Raw genomic sequence first — 13,695 nt, forward strand, 5'->3', positions numbered from 1 at the left:
CGACATTATTGACATTTTTTTTAACATCGAAAATTCCTGCAAGGAAACGACGAAACCAAAATTGCACGTAATTGGGTATTGCATCTTAAACATCACCATTCACAATTCCAGCGACTTGGCTTGCATTTCCACCTTTAGCAAAGAAAACCTGTAAAATGTACCGAATTTTCCCTTTGTTGTCTTCCATTGTTAATAGCCTGTAACATCTGAATGGAACAAACAAAAAACTGCAAAAGATTTTCTAGTGTGAAATGTCACCTAGACAACGAACATCATCTTTAAATTGTTTCACCGATACTTTAGGAGATATCGATCACCCAACGCTGCCAGCTAAAAAATTAAGAACAAATCAGCGCTATTTTTGAGCCTTTAAAACTAGAATTTTATTGAGTCAAAGTTCAATAGGTTACAAAACTACATAATAGAAAATTTTCTAAAAATTCTGATTAAAACGTGTGAAATTTTGGATGAAAAATGTAGTTTTTTTTTAATTTTGAGTTTCGAAGTTTTAAACTTGAATTAATATGTTTCTTGTAAGAAACAAATAAATAGGCAAAACTTGCCAATAAGCCGCTATGCTATAGTTATTTAGTTATATAGTTATTTATTGCAGTGTGCAGGCAAACCTCTAAATATACTTGCATGAACTGTGCATCGATCAGCGCATAATATTGCATACCTCACAGGCGCAAGCTTTGTGAAGCAAGTACAAAGTCTATACAACAATGCTTAAAAGTTAGGGGGCGGGAATTACAAGTCGGTGTTGTTTACTCACCGATAGCGTTGCATAATTTTAGGGCCTTTAAGCAGTGATTCATTTTAGGTATTCGTATAAGATTTACTTTTTGGATACATACAGTGGATACGAAAATATTAGTTAATCGTCCGGTCAATTTAGACATTCGAGGCTACTAAAATTCATCATACCAAATATGCTGAGAATACTTATGTGCATGTTTTATATTTTAAACCTTAGTTAATTATACTTACTTATATTACAGCTTCAAAAATGTAGATACGTGGCGTGCTTATGCATATTATGCCCCTTTCAACTTTTTACTTCGTTATATCTTAGAAACGGTGGTATTTAGGGAAAAATTCATTGATACCTTTTTTGTAGATAATTTTGTGATCTACAATTTTTGTTTGAGTTAGTTTTGCGATAAAACTGACCGTTTTCGAGAAATTCACGAAACCCCCATTTTTTAACCTTTGAACTCGAGTCAATTTTTTCCCCCGACCGGATCGATTGGGAGCTTTAAAATTTTATAAATAAATATATGTTTTGAACCATTTCATCCATTTTTAGCTTGTTATGAATTTTAGTAGCTTCACCCTTACGTTTTGGCCTAATTTGACCGGACTATAAGGGGCATGCAATCAAACTGTGACTAAAAAGTAAGGCGGAATTTGAAAGTGAAAGCCGGAAACAGAAAAAAATAATAATAAATAATACAAAAATAATAAAAAAATAAAACAAAAAATATTAAAAATAATAAAAAAAAACAAAATACATAGAAAAAAATAATAAAAAATAAAGAAAAAAACAATAAAAAGACGGCATTGAAGACGAAGCCAGCCATTAACGATCGTCAGCATCAACTTTTGCAGAAGATCAGAGATTTGGCGCTCATAAATCAAGCCAATATTTTTTGAGTATTAAGTAACTATGAGTTTTTTCGAATAGATTCTATTGTCTGATTTATGGGTGCACAACAATTGGTTTTTGCGTTTTCATAATTCATCAGCTCCCACTGCACTGCTTTTTTGATAGTCTATCACTAAAAATTCAAAAACTATCGCTTCACAAATATCGTGACTAGCACCCTGTGACTTCTGACTATTCCCTACATTAAAGAGGATGCTTCCAGACACTGTTTCGACACGAGTGCGGAGTAAAATGAAAATCAATGGGCGAGAGGGTATAGGTACAATGGACGCCCTTTACACAGTTGGAGGAAATCGAGTATGCTGATGATATACGTACAATAAGCCTGCAGAGCAAATTAGAAAATTTAAGCAAAAATTCAAAGTGTGCTGGCTTGATGCTAAGCATTGCAAAAGCCAAAATAATAACTGGTGGATGCGGATCGGTGCAGAGGTCGTCTTTATCATTACATACACAACTGCAATATTGGATGCAGAGGAGTGGCGCCGACGAAGAATTGTTACGACCCAAGCCACATTTCGTATGCTGTACAATATATGGCGGTCAGGTGAAATCAGCAAAAAAACTAAGCTTCGAATATTCAATGCTAATGTGGAGTCAATGTTTCATAATATTATGGCTAGGGAATCTGGTTCGATTGATCATTGTAAGATCCAAGTCTTGCGTCAGATTCTAAAAATACGGTGGCCTGCTCGCATATCAAACGAAAAGCACTGGGATCGGGCCAGAGAAGTACACAACGAGGTTGGATTTGGAGGAATGTCGAGGCGGAGAAGAGGACAGATGTAGATAAGTAAGTAAGAGAAAATAAAAACCTTATTACTGCGCTTTTTAATTGGTGCTGCGCTCAGATTGTTGGTACTTTTTCCAATAGGCTTTTGTTTTTTTTGACAGATCACGCATGACTACTGACAAACTAAATATAAATTTTTTTTTTTTCATTGACATTCCATCATGGAAAGACTTACGCCTCAACAACGTGTATAAAGCGTACAATCGAAACGTATTACAAAAATCGACGCTCCATGAAAAGTGTTCGTCGCGCGCTCAGGCCAACTGATGGTGTTCATGAGGCGCATTTTTGGCTTATTGGCAACCTGAAGATCAACCGGAAGCCATTCAAGAACAACCATTACATCCATTAAAACGTGCGGCTTACGGGCTGGAGAAATCATCGACACATATTTCTTCAAAGGCGAGTCGGGCGCCAATGTAATAGTGGATGGCGAACGCAATCGGGCCATGATAAACGCCTTTTTGATGCCGAAAATTGAAGCCCCACAACATTTAGTTCCAACAACACGGCGGACGACGCTACTTGCCATACAGCCCGTGAAACAATGGACTTACTGCGTCGTCGTTTTGGTGCGCAATTTGTCTCTCGTCTCGGACCAGTGGATTGGCCACCAAGAACGTGTGTTATCACACTTTTGTGCTTTTATATGTGGGGTTATGTCAAGTCTGAATTTGTTGTGGAAAAACTAGCTTCGATTGGTTTGATTGGAAGCCAACATTACTAAAGTTATTCACGACATACCGAACGAAGCCCTCCAGTGAGTCATCCAAAATTGGTGTTTATGGATAGCCGCATTACCGCGCATTTTGGCCAACAATTGGAAGGGGTTATCTTAAATAAATTTAATAAATATCATGAAAAGATCTACAGAAAATATTAAAGATTGCCGAATTAATTTGAATTTTCGTTGTTTCATTTTTATTTAAAATCTGTTAGTTCTAAATTGATCAGCCTTTGCCTTGAAGATGATGAAATAGATTAGGAATATTAAATATAATCTTTAAAAGTTATAAGCTACCATTCATCTTGCTTTTTGCTTACAATTATTTGGATAGCCGCCATAATGGAACTCGGCTGTGGCGGCAGCTACTTCGTGCAAATGTTTCCTACTAAATTTTTTCTCACTAAACTATAAATAACAACTCATAAATTTATTTTCAAATTTGATTGAAGTGGAATCCGCTAATAAATTTTATTTTTGCTGTTCCTCAAAAATGTATTTACCTTAATTCAGAACAAGGATTTTAAGCTATGTCCATAAAAAACCCTGAAGGCCAAAAATACCCAGTAACAAAACTGTGTATCTTTGTATTCAATATTGAGTGACAATATAAACAAATTAGGCAGAAATGAATGGGAGTGGCGTATAAGCAAAGGTAACCATGTACAGTTATGTGTCTGTGAGTCAAAGCTCAGAAGGGCCCTCTTGGCTAATTTAGTTAATTTGGCTGAAAGTAGTCACACAAAAGTTTATAAAAGAATGCAGAGAGACTGGGGAACAGCCAAGGTAAGTGACAGCTAGTATTAATGGCAGCAGAGTGTGAAAGCAAAGTGCAAATAAGGCTAGCGACTTCACAACACCCCAACAGGCAGCCACCTACTCATGCCGGAACATTTAAGCTGAGACAAGTAGCCATCACTTAGGTATTTAGTATGTCTGCAAATGAAATTTGTTTAGCTTTCTGAAATACGTCAAGATTTGAAAAGTAATATATATAAGCGGGAAAATAATTGCGCGGCAATTTGATAAATTAAAAGTAAATTATACTTAAATGTACGATAAGAAAAACTCCAAATGGGCAACGATGTGGAATAAACAGGGCAGAGAGGAGAATAATAAAACTGCGTGTCTTTAAACACAGTTATGCGATGAATGATCAAAAATGCTATAGGTAGGTAGTTTGTAGGTCTGTTTGTAGGGAAGTAGAAAGCGCAGTCGGTCCCTAAACCTACTCACTTAGACTGTTGCCGATTCCTTGTGATATCACAGTAGCAGTTGACTGTATGCAAGTCGTTATAACATTTCATTTTAAGTGAAAGCTCATTGATCTGGCTGACACTTATATCGCTAAGGTTGCCAGCATCATTCAAGAACGATGAGCCAAAGTATCCAAGCCTAGTGGTATGCCACGCAGGACAATAACAGACAAGTTGTCTGACAGACTCTTCCTCCTCCTCATTCTTGCAGCTTTTGCAATAGTCGAAATGGTGTACGTTCAGTCTTTGCGCATATCGACCTATAAGACAAGGTTCTCTGATCAAAGCAACTAGCATAGAGACGTTTTCCCTTGAGCGCCTGACGTCCCATTTTGGCCAAATTCTTTTTGTAGCGTTATATTACATGGCTATCTACCCATCGCGGGCTGGCTGAAGTGCCAATGCTACTTGCACCACGCAGTTTGTAGGTTGAGAGGGGCATGCCTACAATCTCAATACCATGAGGGAGGCGACTGCTAGGGCCTCCTCTCGCTAATTTGTCTGCCTTACAATTCCCTGATATGTCACTATGCCCTAGCAAATTACATGATCGTAATGGAACACCCTACAATGTACGGCCTACATATTGCATGGCAAAAAAATGTTGTTCATGCAAATTAGATGGTCTTAATGGAACACCCTACATTTTTCATGCCAAGAAACTTGTTTTTATGTGAATTCGAAGGTTTTAATGAAACACCCTACATATTGCATGAAACTTTTTTTATGCAAATTAGATGGTCGTAATTGAACACCCTACATATTGCATGGAAACAAAATTTTTTTTAATGCAAATTAGATGGTCGTAATTGAACACTCTACAAAGTATGGCCTACATATTGCATGGTAAAAGAATGTTGCTCATGCAAATTAGATGGTCTTAATGGAACACCCTACATTTTTCATGGAAGAAACTTGTTTTTATGTGAATTAGGTGGTTTTAATGAAACACCCTACATATTGCATGAAACTTTTTTTATGCAAATTAGATGGTCGTAATTGAACACCCTACATATTGCTTGGAAACCAAATTTTTTTTAATGCAAATTAGATGCTCGTAATGGAACACCCTACAAAGTATGGCCTACATATTGCATGGTAAAAAAATTTTGTTCATGCAAATTAGATGGTCTTAATGGAACACCCTACATTTTTCATGGAAAAAACTTATTTTTATGTGAGTTAGGTGGTTTTAATGAAACCCCGTACACAAAAATTTTGTTAATGCAAATTAGATGGTCATAATAGGGTGTTCCTCTACATATTGCATGGTAAAAAGCATTGTATGGAAAAACAATACCCATTTTTATGCAAATTAGATGCTCGTAATGGAACACCCTACATATTGCAAAGTAGTATTTAGGCGTGTGCTAGTTGTGATGTGATTTTAAATATTTCTTGCATATTTCTTCCTCTTCTTCTTCCTCTATTATGGTCTCAAGTTGAGTTCCAACTTGATTTCTTTTTATTTTTCTTTTTTTTAATACTCGCCTTATAGGTGAAACATGAACACTTTTTCTACTCCTTTCTCTTTTCCACACACCTACTGTCGCAAATTGTGCTCTCTATGCAAGCGCCGCACAACAATTTTTTTCTGATCCTTGTGATCATTCCCATTTACTATTGTACTCATATCCTGTGTGTTATTTAAAGTCTCTTGGCAGCTTCCTACATTCTTTACATTTCCTCACTTCTTCTTTTTTGTCACTTTATATCCGGAATTTCGTTCCCCACCTGCTGCATCATCGGTAGCTAGCTGACTCTTAGAGGAATTCAAAGTCTTTATTTGCTCTTCATAAATACAATCATACAAACCGACTGCTATTTCGCTTACAGGTTCGTGCTTACATGTAACTGGGTGTATATGTAAATTGCTTTCATTTGAGCTGTCATTTCAATTGAGTCAATGCGGCTATACTCGTATAAGGTACAGTAAATAAGGAAAACAAAAAATATGTAGTATTTGTGTGCGGGTGTGTAAATATGCATTTCAGTGGGCATTCAAATTTGTCCAGGGATAATGTCCATTGTAGTCATTATGTGCGATTACAATTGAAATGTTCCATTCTTTGGATGTAAAAAAAAAAACCAAAACAAAAATATATTGTAGTAATTGATTTGTTTATTTTTTTCTGAATTGCAAAGTTTTGTTTCTCTTTAAATTATTTTTTTATGTTTTTAAAAAGTTCGTATCTATGCGTTTGAGTTAAAATTTTTATAACTACAAATTTGAACAATAGTTCGCTTATCAAGTGCATTAGAAAATCCTCTCTGCTAAGAGAAATATGGGAATTTTATGTTGGAACAGCAAGAACATTCCCGACTAACGTTCGAGAAAATCTGGTCTTACATATTGCCATGAAATTATCTACCGGATTATAATAAAAAAATATATATATTTCCTTTTTGTATTATAATTTTACGTTTTCAAGCACTTAAGGGGTTATATACCTTGTGGTCCGGTGAAATTAGCGAAAGTTGGGTTTTTTTTAAAGATATGTAGCAATAATTTTATTGTATAAAAGTTTTTATTATTGGATATTACAATGTTTAAAGAAAAAAAAAAGGCTTTGTTTGTGTAAAAATATTTAAAAATGGCGGAGTTATGGCGTTTTCCCCCAAGACCCTTTTTTTGGAAGAGGCTTGCGGTGGACGCGATTCAAGTCCACCAAGTCAACTGAAATCAAAAAATCGAAAAGATTTCATTAGTATAGGGTTATATCTTCTTAGTGAACGATCAATATATTAAATATTTTGATTTTTGTGAAAATAGGAACAAGTTTTTAAAAAACTCCACTTCTACAGTTCTAAAATTGGCATTAAAAAATTCATATCTGCAAAATAAAAATTTATACATAAAAAGTTGATCGTTCACTAAGAGGCGACATCAATTACGAACAATTTAAAAAAAAAATTATAAAAATCGGTTGAATACTTTTTTTGCAATCGCGTCCACCGCAAAAGCATTTTTGGAAAAACACGTTTTTGAGATAATCGCGTTTAAAGTTTCAAGCGCCGCATGAGGCCGTACGCTCAGGACGTGACGACGCACAATTTAAAACGCTGTAACTTTCGATCTATTGCTCAGATCTCTATGAAATTTTTGGAAAATGTTCTCAAGGGATTGTACTTTACGATAAAGAAATAAAATTTATTTTGATTTTTTTGAAAAACACAAGGTATATAACCCCTTAAAGAAAGACCCAATAGATGAAAAGAAGAAACCACCGCATCAAACTTGATTGGAGTGTTCATGAAGAGATTTTACAGAAATTGTATGGACGGTATAGCGCCTAAAGAGCCACTTTGGTTCTACTAATTAGCATCAGTCAATTAAATCATTTAGGCTAGTTGGAGTTTTAACATAGATAGCTGGAGGTAGGATCCAAGTAACATAAATTTAAAACAAATATTTCTCCGCATTATTTTGGCGAAAGTCTTAAAACAGATTAAGATTATAATTCCGATGAAAAAACAGTGCCCATTCTTTTTTATATGAAAAATAGCCCCTATACAGAAACAAGCTTTTCAGTACCAACAATGAGTTAAGAGAACTTATTTAAAATACTCAATTTTCACGACAACAACAGAAAATCATTTGTTTAGCAAATCTACCGCTACTTATACTCCAGCCACTAAATGGCTAATACTCAAGTATACAGATATTTGTTTACTTTCATACCATATATGTCTGTTTGTATGCATGTAAATTCATCAGAGCCAATAGAAATAAACTTTTCATGCAGACTTTCAACTAACGAACTATTCAAATTACCCGCATCACCACGAAGTACCGTACAGAGTTTAACAAATTCTTCTTTGCTATCGGCAATTTGTAATCCCTTGGCATACAAACGTATGTGTGTGTTAATATATGTATGTATGTATTTTACATTCTATTTACTTTACAAATTTTCTCTAAACTTAAGCAACTTTTGTCAATTCTTAACAATTTGACAATAAGTATTTTGTAGATTTGTGTGGGCGGAACAAACGAAGTGGACACTTGCACTCGTTTTGTCTAATTTAACTTCCGGTCATTCGCTTATGCCTAAATAAATATTTGTCCAGCAATTTGGGTAAATGTGAAGAAGTTTATAAATTGAAAAGTAATTTTTGAGTATCTACATTTTTGGCAAATTTTATTCGAGGACATTCTTGAAACTTCGATGAGAAGTTTATAGGTGAGGCGAAAATGGGGTTAGAAAAATTTGGTTTGTTTTTATTTTATAGATGGATTTACTTGCTTAAACTGATGAGGGATAGAAAGGTGTTGACAAGCAGTTTTCTTCGCTTTATTTCTATATATACTTATATATATGTATGTGAATGTGCATGTACAAGTATGTTTGTATGTATTCACCTAGTTGAAGTAAGTTATTGCTATGAAAAATTTAATTTATTGAAGAATTGACAAACTAGCGGATAGGCCTTTGATGATCTTTAAGAAACTATATATTCACTATGATATTGTGATATACAGTGAATCAAAAATAAATTGGGGCACTTGTTCGTTCTGACTTCAATCCTTTATAACTGAAGTACGGTCCAACCACTTCCCAAAGGGCAAAAGCCAATATAAAGTATTCAATTCAGTCATTAATTATGAAAAAAGAAAATAATATATTATTTAAATTATTTGAAAGTTTTCAAGTAAACAAAACAATAATTTAATTTTACAACTCAAACATAAAGCGGTACAGTATTGAAAATATGGATATAAAAGATAGTTGATGAACCGACATTTTGTGCAGTATGTACACATATATATATATAATATAATTGGCGCGTACACCCTGTTTGAGTGTTTGGCCGAGCTCCTTTTCCTATTTGTATGCAGTATTCCTTTGCACTACTTACTGCTTGTAGACGTCGCTGCTCGGAGTCTACTAGAGTTTTGGTCACATCTCTTGGAATATTTTCCCATATCCTTTCAATGGCTCATTTCAGGTCATTTTTACCACGAATCTGCCGCTTGCGCAATTATCTTTCAATGTGCCTACTTGGGACTACAAGTGCCCATTGGGATTGTGATCTGTGTTCTGAGGGGGATGGGACAATACTTTTTTAAAATTGTAAAGCAACCATTCGCTTACAGTCCGCGCGGACTTCGGGTAATTGTCCTGATAAAAATGTACATCTTCCCCTAGACCAAGCTTTTCTATACAAGGTGGTAATTTTTCTTTTAAAATGTTAAGATACACAGCCTGATTCATAATAACTTCAATAAAATGCAATTGTCCTGTCAAATTTTTGGCAAGTAACGCTTCATTTGATCTACTCCATATATAGGGTCTGCCATCTCAACAAAAGGTGGAACTTGTTTTCATCAGTGAACAGCGCGTTCCGCCAAGAAGAAATCTTTATATTAATGTTCCTTGGCAAATCGCAGCATTGCTTTCCGATTACGTTCGTTGATATGACGTTTATGCCTTGCTCTTCTGCCATTTATATCAGCTTTGTTGAGTATATTTCTAATTGTCTGTGGGCAACATTTTTTCCCAAATCATTTTCGGTGATTTTTGCGAGTTTCGGTTTTTGAAATACAGGGTGTGTTCCAACGTAAATATGACTTTTGAAACAGAGCACTTTGTGAAGAGGGCATCTGTATTAGATATTTTGCAAAGAGATTTATGGCAAAACTACGAATTTTATGGCGCTTTATTGACTGAATGAAATGTATTCCATCTGAATTCATAGTGGATGTGTGTCATCAGCGCAGGGATTTTTCTTCAAATGCGCCATAAAGATCCTTGCTTCATCAGCAGTTTAGAAGTCTTTTATCTCTTTTGTCCGATTTGTCGATGTCCTTCCAACTTTGATTTCTAAGCAAGTCTTCTTCTTCAGTCAATTTGTGCGAATTAAATCATACACACACCTTTCAGACATGCATATATGTACATAGCTATAACTTCCCGAAAACATTATATTTCTTTTTGCTCTTTTTCAGATAAGAGATAGAGGACTACAGCTTAACTCAAGAAATCTCATAAAGAGCAGTTATCGTCGATATACCATATTGGCAAATCACACCAATTTGCAAATCTTTAATTTTCCTAATATAAGTGCACCCGTTCATCCGCTCAGAAGGTTCGCCGTGCATTGAGAGTATCAGACGGCGAAGCAGAGTCTGTTGCAAATACAAAAACCACGACAGACGTTCTGACACTGTCGGATGTGTAGAAATTCAAGTTCAAACGACCATTGATGCGGACTCTTCAAAATCCGTGTGGGCCCTAGCGATGGAGCTTAATGTTTGTTATTTGACGAGTTGTTCATGAAGATTTCCGGTATATGTAAATTCTACGTTAAGCGCAGAGGACAGTTTATGTCGGAGCAAATACGAAAACAGAAAAACGTCTTCTCCGATCAAAACGTCCACTAAACAAATTTCGACAGCCAGAAGCGACTGAGTTGTTATATCTGATGAAAAATATGTTGAGCCAAACTAAAAGATCAAACACAGAAATTACAGTGTTCCAATCCGACAGAGGTTTCTGTTGGCAAGAACACGAAGTTTCCAGCCTCTGTTACGGGTTTAGGTGTTGTGAGCAACAAGGGATATGTCATGCCACCACATTTCTTTACTCAAGGATTTCGAGTGAATTCTGCTGCCTATAGCGAGGTTCTAGAGACAAATGTTAAATACTGAATTCATAGTGTACGCGGTGACATACGTCTTTCAGCAAGACCCTGCTCCTTCACACAAAGCGACACTATATTGAATGGCTAAAAATGTCCATGAAAACATAACACTCAACTTAAAGCCGCCAACTTAGGCCTCTGGATTACTACGGTTGCGGCGTAGTTGAGCGTGAAACAAATTGTCCTCCTCATAACAGCATTTCTTCTCTGAAGGCTGCAGTTAGGAACCTCGATTATTCATGAAGTATAAAAGATATATATTTTAAAATATATTACATGAAAGTATGTATAAAACTACCAGTCGCAATTACTCAATAAGCCGTGTAGTCTTCATCGTCGAGTATAGCCTGGCATCTTCTTCATGCCTCGAGCCAGCTTTTCTGCGTAGCTAGTTGACAAACAGGACTAGATTTTACGAACTTGGACTGGCTTTCCGGCCAGATGCGTTTTCATAGTTCCCAACAAATGTTCAATGGTCTTGGCGTCTGGGGACTGGGAAGGCCAGTCCAATACTGTGACGCCATTTTCTTGTTTTGTTGTTTCTCAATGTGTTTTCTGAGAGCAGTGGTTTTGATGATGTGGGACGGTAGGATATGCTCGCCTCGTTCAGCCGACGTTCGATGGTGTTGATACTCATATCTATTCCCTTTTTAGCAAGAACTGATCGTGCTTGGCCTAGTCAGGAAGAAGAGTCCCGCTTAAAAAGTTGGACGATCACTTTATCCTGCTTTTTTGTCGTCACTCGCTTCAAACCGCGCTCGGAAAAGTCATCAACATTTTTGTACACCTTATACCGATGATTCCACATCGCAATCAATTTTTTCTATTTTTAATTCACTTTTGCAGTCCTAATTGGGCCCTAATTTCTGCCCTTTCGAATGCATGCATAAAAGCACCGCCTCGAAACGTTTCGTGTACTTCTCACTCATTAACCTGAGTTAGCACTGGCGTCGTAGCCCTTGAGTGGGACTATTACGCAGCAAAACGCAGAACGAAATGTATCTGGCAGTTACAAAAATAGCCGATTATTTTCTTCTGGCACAGACTCTATATTAAACGAATTGATCGCCATGATCGTACCAAGTGGAGATGCCTACAACTGTATGATATCCCTGACAGAAAGTTCTTTATAAGATGCCTTTGCATCCCAGTGGGCTTCAAATACGGAACCACCGAATGAAAGTCACGCACAATCCGAGCCGACTCGGCTAGAGCCTCCTTTTGCACTGACCGAATGATGTATTATTATTTATTTATTTTACATATATGAAACACAGCCGTTGGCACAAATATCGGATAAGATTTACACAACAAATTTAGCAGGTATTTCCTCAGAAGCTTCGATTTACTTAACCTGTACCGATTGATGTGTGCAAGAAAAATTGCAGCAGGAATATCAGTGCCAGTGCACAGTTACCCAACAACAAAAAACGCAAAGGAGCGATACCAGTGCGAATGCGAATAAAACGAATTGTATTGAGACAACAACATTTTCCTATTTACACAACCCCCGGCACAAAGAAATGGAGTCTCAAAATAAAGAATGAAATGAGTATGCAAGAAGAGGTGAATTGCAAATAAGGCAAGGAGCACAATAAGCCACTGAAGGCCAGGGGAACACAGAAAATAAATTGCAAAAAAGATGCTATACAAAGCTCAAAGAAAGGAAATACAGTAACCTCCTCAGGTCAGAAAGAATGGAAAACAGGCAATGCAAATAATGCAGTTCACCACATTGGTGGCTATGAAGGAACAGGAAAGCATTAAAGAAAGGAACTGAAGTCGAAAAATGAAACCACCGAGAGCAACAAGCAAAATTAATCGAATAAGAGAAATGAACTGCCACATTAAAGTGCGTACAAGCAAAGACGGAACAATGGGGATCTTGTTGTGGTAAAAATGACAATAACTGAGTGAGGAAAATTTTCTGTATAAAGAATTGCATTAAAATTGAATAAAAGGCACAATGTAAGAGTCAGTTGACGTTGTGCCGCACCAAAGACGATTGGAAAATTATACAACGATAAAATAATTGCAGAAAGTGCATTCAAATAAATTAAAGTGGAAAAAACGATTGAGTGCTTGGGGAAAGAGCCAATGCGGCTGTGTGGAAATAGAACAACTGATAATGGGCCAAAACATTGTGCGCTTTGCTAAGTCTCACGATGGTTTGGACATCTATCTATATATCTATCCATCCAAGGGTAGATATGTGATGGGCAGCAGAAAACGCGAAAGACCCCCCAGAAGATGGATTGATGGTATCTAAGAAGACTTACTATGCATAAAAGCTAGAAGGAGCCATGCAATAAACCGAGACGTATGAAGAGAAGGAAGCACTGGCTCACCGAAAGCCTGCAATTACAATGATGACTTCTGAATATATGGGAATAACTGAATTATATACAGCATTTCGTAACAGGTTATACATCTCATTAATAAAATGGCATAGTTTTTGCTTGGTCAAACGCGATCCAAAGACTTGCCAGATTCTTATTACCGGTGCAATGTCAACCACACCATCGAAAGCACTGTATGTGTCATTAAACTTCCTTCTGGTAGACCAGCAGACAAGGTACATTGCGCACAGTGCGGCAATAAGACTGAG

Source organism: Anastrepha ludens, chromosome 2 (assembly GCF_028408465.1).
Source record: "Anastrepha ludens isolate Willacy chromosome 2, idAnaLude1.1, whole genome shotgun sequence".
Classification (NCBI taxonomy): Eukaryota; Metazoa; Arthropoda; class Insecta; order Diptera; family Tephritidae; genus Anastrepha; species Anastrepha ludens.